Raw genomic sequence first — 6,000 nt, 5'->3', positions numbered from 1 at the left:
GTGCTATAACACAAGAACAACAAGGCTCCATTAAAATCTGTGCGTTTCCCTGCATTTCAGAAATGCGACGCACCAAAAATTGCAGTAAGAAACGCACCAAGCTCCACTGTAAAAAAAAAAAAAAAGGTTCTGAAGCTTCTTTAGAGCGAAAAAAAAAAAAAATGTGGGAATGCGAGTTCCTGCTATGCAGAGATATGAACAGGGCTTGACAGCTGAATGTTTCTGTCCACTCCCTCCTACGATGGCCATACACTATGGAATCTGATTGTGTATTTAGTGAGAAAGGTGATCACTGATTGCATTTCTTTAAAAAAAAAATGTGCAGCTGGGAGTGGATGATGCAGGGTGTGTGCTAATGAGGTCAGCTGGTCAACTCCTTCTTGTGTCATGACCTAAAGTCTGATCAGGAAGAAAGACATTACTAATGGAAACGTGAATTAGAACAAGAAAAGTAAGTGACTGTAGATTTAATGGAAAGCTGTGATATTTTTGCAATAAAAAGTACACTTGCCCTGCTGTATACCAGTATATTGGTGCATAGGGGAGCTGGAATTTAGAAAAAAAAAAAGAGTACAAAGGTGAGCTTACTCTTTAAGGATCCTCTGTGATGGGATTAGCCATGAGTCAGCTGTACCTCATTAGCTAAAACATTGTGTGATGTTTTGGATAAATATTTGGGTCATTGTTAATGTGGTGAGTGACCTCCTTTTCAAGTTTATAAAAGCCTGTATTCTTGTTCAAATAAACAGTTCTTATTCTGGTTTACTCCAAAACTGGTGTTGCCTAGTTCTTGGGGTAACTATAGCTAGATTCACTGGTCTCGTGTTCCAGAGCTTGGGAAGCAGCTTCTTGGCGGAGATACCCAGTCAGGGTGTCCGGGTTCCGTCACATTTTGGTTGGCAGCGGTGGGATGCTTCCTTGTGCCTGGGACATCCAAGGCTCCACCGGAATCCAAGATTGAGAGATTGAGATAGCAGACTTCAGTCACCCCAGCAGAGATATGGACCTGGCATCAGAGTTCCCGGAGCTGCTGCAGTTAGTCCTTTCAGCATACTCCAGGGCTGTGTCTGAGGATAAATACCTGGAGCTCAGGCAGCAGATTCCGGTAGGATTGGAACCCTCTCGGTTGCTGGTATACAGCAGGGCAAGTGCTTTCCAAGAGCAATGGGCCAGTGCCCAACAGGATTTGCTTATGCCATTCCTGGGAGAGCGGCCCCTGGAGCAGCAGGATATAGAGCTGGACAATTGATATCGGAATCTGCAATGGCATGCGGAGCAGGGGTATTTAGGGGAGACAACACAATGCTCTCCGGAGGTATATGACTTTGGCAGCCCTGGATTGCTATGGAAGAGCCTTACAAATGTTTTTTGTTTGGCGATAAAGGGGAACCTACCCTTGAGGACCTGCAAGAATACAGAGAGGCTATGCTCAGTCTTGTAGGGGTCTCAGGGCTTAAATCTGATCTGGAATATTTGCTAAGGAAAGAAAGGGCATACAGGGAACTGCTAGAATGCATTCAGCAGCATGCCCCAGAATCGGCAGCAGAAACCCCCGGAGATGGCCGTCCCCAAAGCTGAAGTGCTGACAACAAACGAGAGCTCTGCTAACCTCTGCACAGCATCGGTAACATCTTCTTTGTTCTATGAACAGGAGATTGTGAAACTATCCCCAGACACCAGAGACTGGGGATTTAATAGACTTTTCCGCTGAGGAAGAACAACCTGGTGAGCCTTCAGCAGAAGAGCTGGCATCAGGGTCAAACATCACTGAGCTCTTCCCAGCACCAACAACAGATTCAGCCTTCCTGAGAGAAGGGGCAGTCAGCCTTTCTCCCACAACACTGACAGGGACATGGCATTTCATGCCAGATGCATCTGCAGATTTATAAGAAACTTTTGCAGCTGAAGCTCTGGCAACTGAACAGAGGGTCCAAGACCTCTTCCCTACACCTGCGGCAGTTCCGGAGGCCCAGGTTGAGAAGGAGGTGGTCAGTTCCCAACAGCAGATCAGGATCCAAGGGAGAGGAGATTGTCATCCTCCCTTTCCAACAGTCAGACAGAGTGGAGGAAATTGTCTTCACTCCCCAGCCAGGATCCATGCACTTGGGAGATAGTGACCGAGAGATGTCATCCCAGCAGCCAGATGAGGGAACGGAAGAGGAAGCAGCCTGTTCACCTACCCAATGGCAGCTACAAGAAATCATAAATTCTGCCAGGGTATGTAAACTTATGAGCACAACTATATAATAGTGAATAGTCATTGGGGTTGAGCTTTAGTTTAATTAGAAACTGGAGGTTATCTGTCATTCCTGGGTCAATGAACTATGGACGAGAGATTAGATGCTCATTGACCTAATATGGCTGCATGGTCATATTAGATCAATGACATTGACTTCACAGGTATTTCTGCCCCTTTGTGTGTGTCAGCTGTGGGGCCTCATCTGCAGATCATTGACCCAGGAATAACCGCTAACTTCTGGGCTGAGGCAAAACCCAAGTACTGTTATGCCCCGTACACACGGTCGGACTTTGTTCAGACATTCCGACAACAAAATCCTAGGATTTTTTCCGACGGATGTTGGCTCAAACTTGTCTTGCATACACACGGTCACACAAAGTTGTCGGAAAATCCGATCGTTCTAAACGCGGTGACGTAAAACACGTACGTCGGGACTATAAACGGGGCAGTGGCCAATAGCTTTCATCTCTTTATTTATTCTGAGCATGCGTGGTACTTTGTCCGTCGGATTTGTGTACACACGATCGGAATTTCCGACAACGGATTTTGTTGTCGGAAAATTTTATCTCCTGCTCTCCAACTTTGTGTGTCGGAAAATCCGATGGAAAATGTCCGATGGAGCCCACACACGGTCGGAATTTCCGACAACACGCTCCGATCGGACATTTTCCATCGGAAAATCCGACCGTGTGTACGGGGCACTAGTCACATTCAACTGAACCTATTCTGGAGTGTAAAGGCATTTCCTAACTTATCCAAGCCACTTTCTCAGTTCTTCCTTTATTCTTTTTTTTTTTCAAATAACTTATTAAAGGTTTTGTCATTTTACATACAACCCAAAAAGAAAGAAAACAAAGATTACAAATGAAACTGCACAATAAACAGTACATTTAGCCTCACATACTTCAGATGTTCTCAAAAATTCCAAAAGAATTACAAAGGAAAAACCGGCATTGAAGGGGAGCAATGAAACATCCAAGGATTGTTGAAGTAGACACATTTTACATGCCAAGGTTAATGCTCTTACTTCGATTGAACAATGTTGTAGTGAGGAATACCCAATGTACTCTAACTAACAAACAAAAAAAACGAACATACAATATATGCCATCTTACTACTACTACACACTCCTGGTACGCATGCCAAACCATCGCCTGGAGCTACAGGCCTTTTGGACAGCATAAACAACCAGATTGTAATTAGCATTGTAATAGCCGTAGAGATACTCAAGCTAATGGGGCTAAGCTAGGAACCTATAACCAAGGGCCCCATATTTTGTTAAACTTGAGTGGAGTACCCCGGTACTTCCAAATATGCCTCTCTTTAACCAGAGTATAGATCACCTGTGTACGCCATTCCTCAAAGGTGGGGAGCATTGGGGCACTCCATTTCAGTAAAATACATTTATGGGTCAGAACCAATAGTCTAGAGATAGCGGTTTGAGCATAGTTCATGTATAATTCTTCATCTAATTACCCTAATATGAATGTCAATAGATCATTATGTAGAACCACTTAAAATGCCTTATTATTAATATTAATTATTTTATTCCAATAAAGCACTAGCTTGGGGCATTTCCAGAACTTATGTAAATGATCAGCAGCAGAATCCCTATGGGACCATTTATGTAATTTATGAGGCATTTGGTGAGCACGATGGATAACAAAAAGTTGGGTAGGAGATATAGACATCAAAGATACTGTACTTGTTCTAACACAGATTGCCATATTTCTGCTCCTATAGCCACAATATTTGTAGACCAGCCTCTCCTGCCTGGAAGCTGCATGTTACCTTCAGAGCAGTTCAGAGGTGACCCATAAAGAAAATATTTTCAGCATTACAGAACAAGCCCAGCTTGTGATGAACTAGTACTAGATTTTCAAGGCTCAGGAGACCATCTATGACATGCCTGCCCCTCGAATGAACATCATATCCAGGAGTTGGGACAAGGGCAGCCTTGGAGGCTAGATGGCCAAGTAACTGCTGTCTTGATAGGTTTACTTTAACAAAGCCTGACATGAAACTTATTCTCACAATTACACATTTGTAGCTGTCAGAACCCTCACTGAGTTCTATACATTTATAAAGAGTGCAATGTTTAAGCCCATAGCATCCTCTCTTGTTAGCTGCAAGGACAGATCTCTGGGTGAGGTTTGAAAGCACTGGTGTCATTCTTGATGATGAAAGTCTTATGGAATTTTACAGTTTTTTTTTTTTTTTTTTTTTTTTTTTTTAACATATGTAAGTCGCGAAAAGCATTCAAACTCTTGTACCCTTTAGGCTTCATGCACACAAGACGCCGGTGCAAACTCTGCTGAACACATGTATTTTAAAAGCTGAAACCGGCATTTAGAAAAGCCTGTTTTGCCGCGTTTGCATGCCGCGTTTAACCGCGTTTGCGTCTAGAAGCGTTAAGTTAAGATTACAAAGACCCTCCCCAAGCTCAGAAAGCATGATAAATTTTAACTATTTCTGCCATTTTGATTAAAGTGAGCAGCAGCAGCAGAGAGAGTAGTTGTATACTTGCATTTGCCTCTCTTTCTGTGTTTTTTTTTTTTTTTTTTTTGGAAATGTATCCCATATTAAACATATTGCAGAGAATGACATTTTGCGACCCCCACTTTGGGGCCCGTATCTCGGGGCCACTTGGTGCTAGAACCCCAACTTTGGATATGTTGTAGTGCTAGTTCCACTGTGTTTGCACACCACATTTGGGGTTCCTAGCACCAAGTGGCCCCGAGATATTGGGGCCCCAAAGTCGGATCGCAAAATGTCATTTTCTGCTGCAGAAAACTGCTTCACATTTTGCGACCCGAATTTGGGGCCCCGTATCTCAGGGCCACTTTGTGCTAAGAGCCCCAACTTTGGATATGTTGTAGTGCTAGTTCCACTGTGTTTGCACACCACATTTGGGGTTACTAGCACCAAGTGACCCAGAGATACGAGGCTCCAAATTTAGGTCGCAAAATGTCATTCTCTGCTGCAGTTTACCATCATATTTCTGTGTTTTCTGGTCCAAAAAATAGGGTTCCTTTTAAAAACACTTATAAACGCAAACGCGGCTAAACGCGGTACCGGCGTTTAGCCGCGTTTGGTGTCTGAAACATGGAAAACTTTTACGTCTGATCCCATTTTTTTGCTTCTGGAAAAAGGAGGTTAAACGCAACTGCCTAAAAACGCCAAAAAACGAGACTGTGTACATGGACACATAGGATAACATTGAATGAGTTCAGGGGCAGTTGAAAAAAGTGTCCAACTGCCTCTGAACGCGCGTTTAACAGCGTCTCGTGTGCATGAGCCCTTAGACAGTTTGGAAAGAGTGCTTTTGCTGCTTGTGTTTCTTCTGAAGCCAGTTACTATATATACCTCTGATTAGATACTTCCCGACAAGTTGGCCTTCTGCTGCATTAGACAAACCATGAAGATGTGATCTCGCTTGCATACATCTAAAACACGACTTTACTCCTACTTGTATGTGCCTATGTATACCAATTCCTCTTAAATTAAAAGATCACTTTGTACTAAAGTTCTGCCTAGTAAACTAGCAGCAGATATTAAATGTAGGAATAACAAGATGCTCTGTTATCTTCACTGCACCTAGGAGTTGCCAAGCTTTGTGCAAATACCAACTTTACTCTGTACTCAAGAGGCCCACTGTTGGGCCTCACTTTTGGTTCCTGAAGATTGGTATTCCTGTTGTGTGTGTTTTTTTTTGTTTTTTTTTTACCCTAATGCATTCCCCCAGAGTGAGGAGCCCTTAG

At 43.3% G+C, this 6,000-nt stretch overlaps 1 protein-coding gene across 1 annotated transcript in view; it reads left to right on the top strand.

The window, feature by feature from the left end:
* Positions 1-6,000, top strand: part of CC2D2A (coiled-coil and C2 domain containing 2A) — a 165,496-nt gene that overhangs the window by 7,199 nt on the left and 152,297 nt on the right. The gene's annotated exons all lie outside the window — the stretch shown is intronic.

This window comes from Aquarana catesbeiana, linkage group LG01 (genome assembly GCF_042186555.1).
Source record: "Aquarana catesbeiana isolate 2022-GZ linkage group LG01, ASM4218655v1, whole genome shotgun sequence".
NCBI classification, from domain to species: domain Eukaryota; kingdom Metazoa; phylum Chordata; class Amphibia; order Anura; family Ranidae; genus Aquarana; species Aquarana catesbeiana.
Note: the sequence above shows the minus strand (reverse complement) of the source record. Positions and strands in the feature narration are given on the sequence as shown.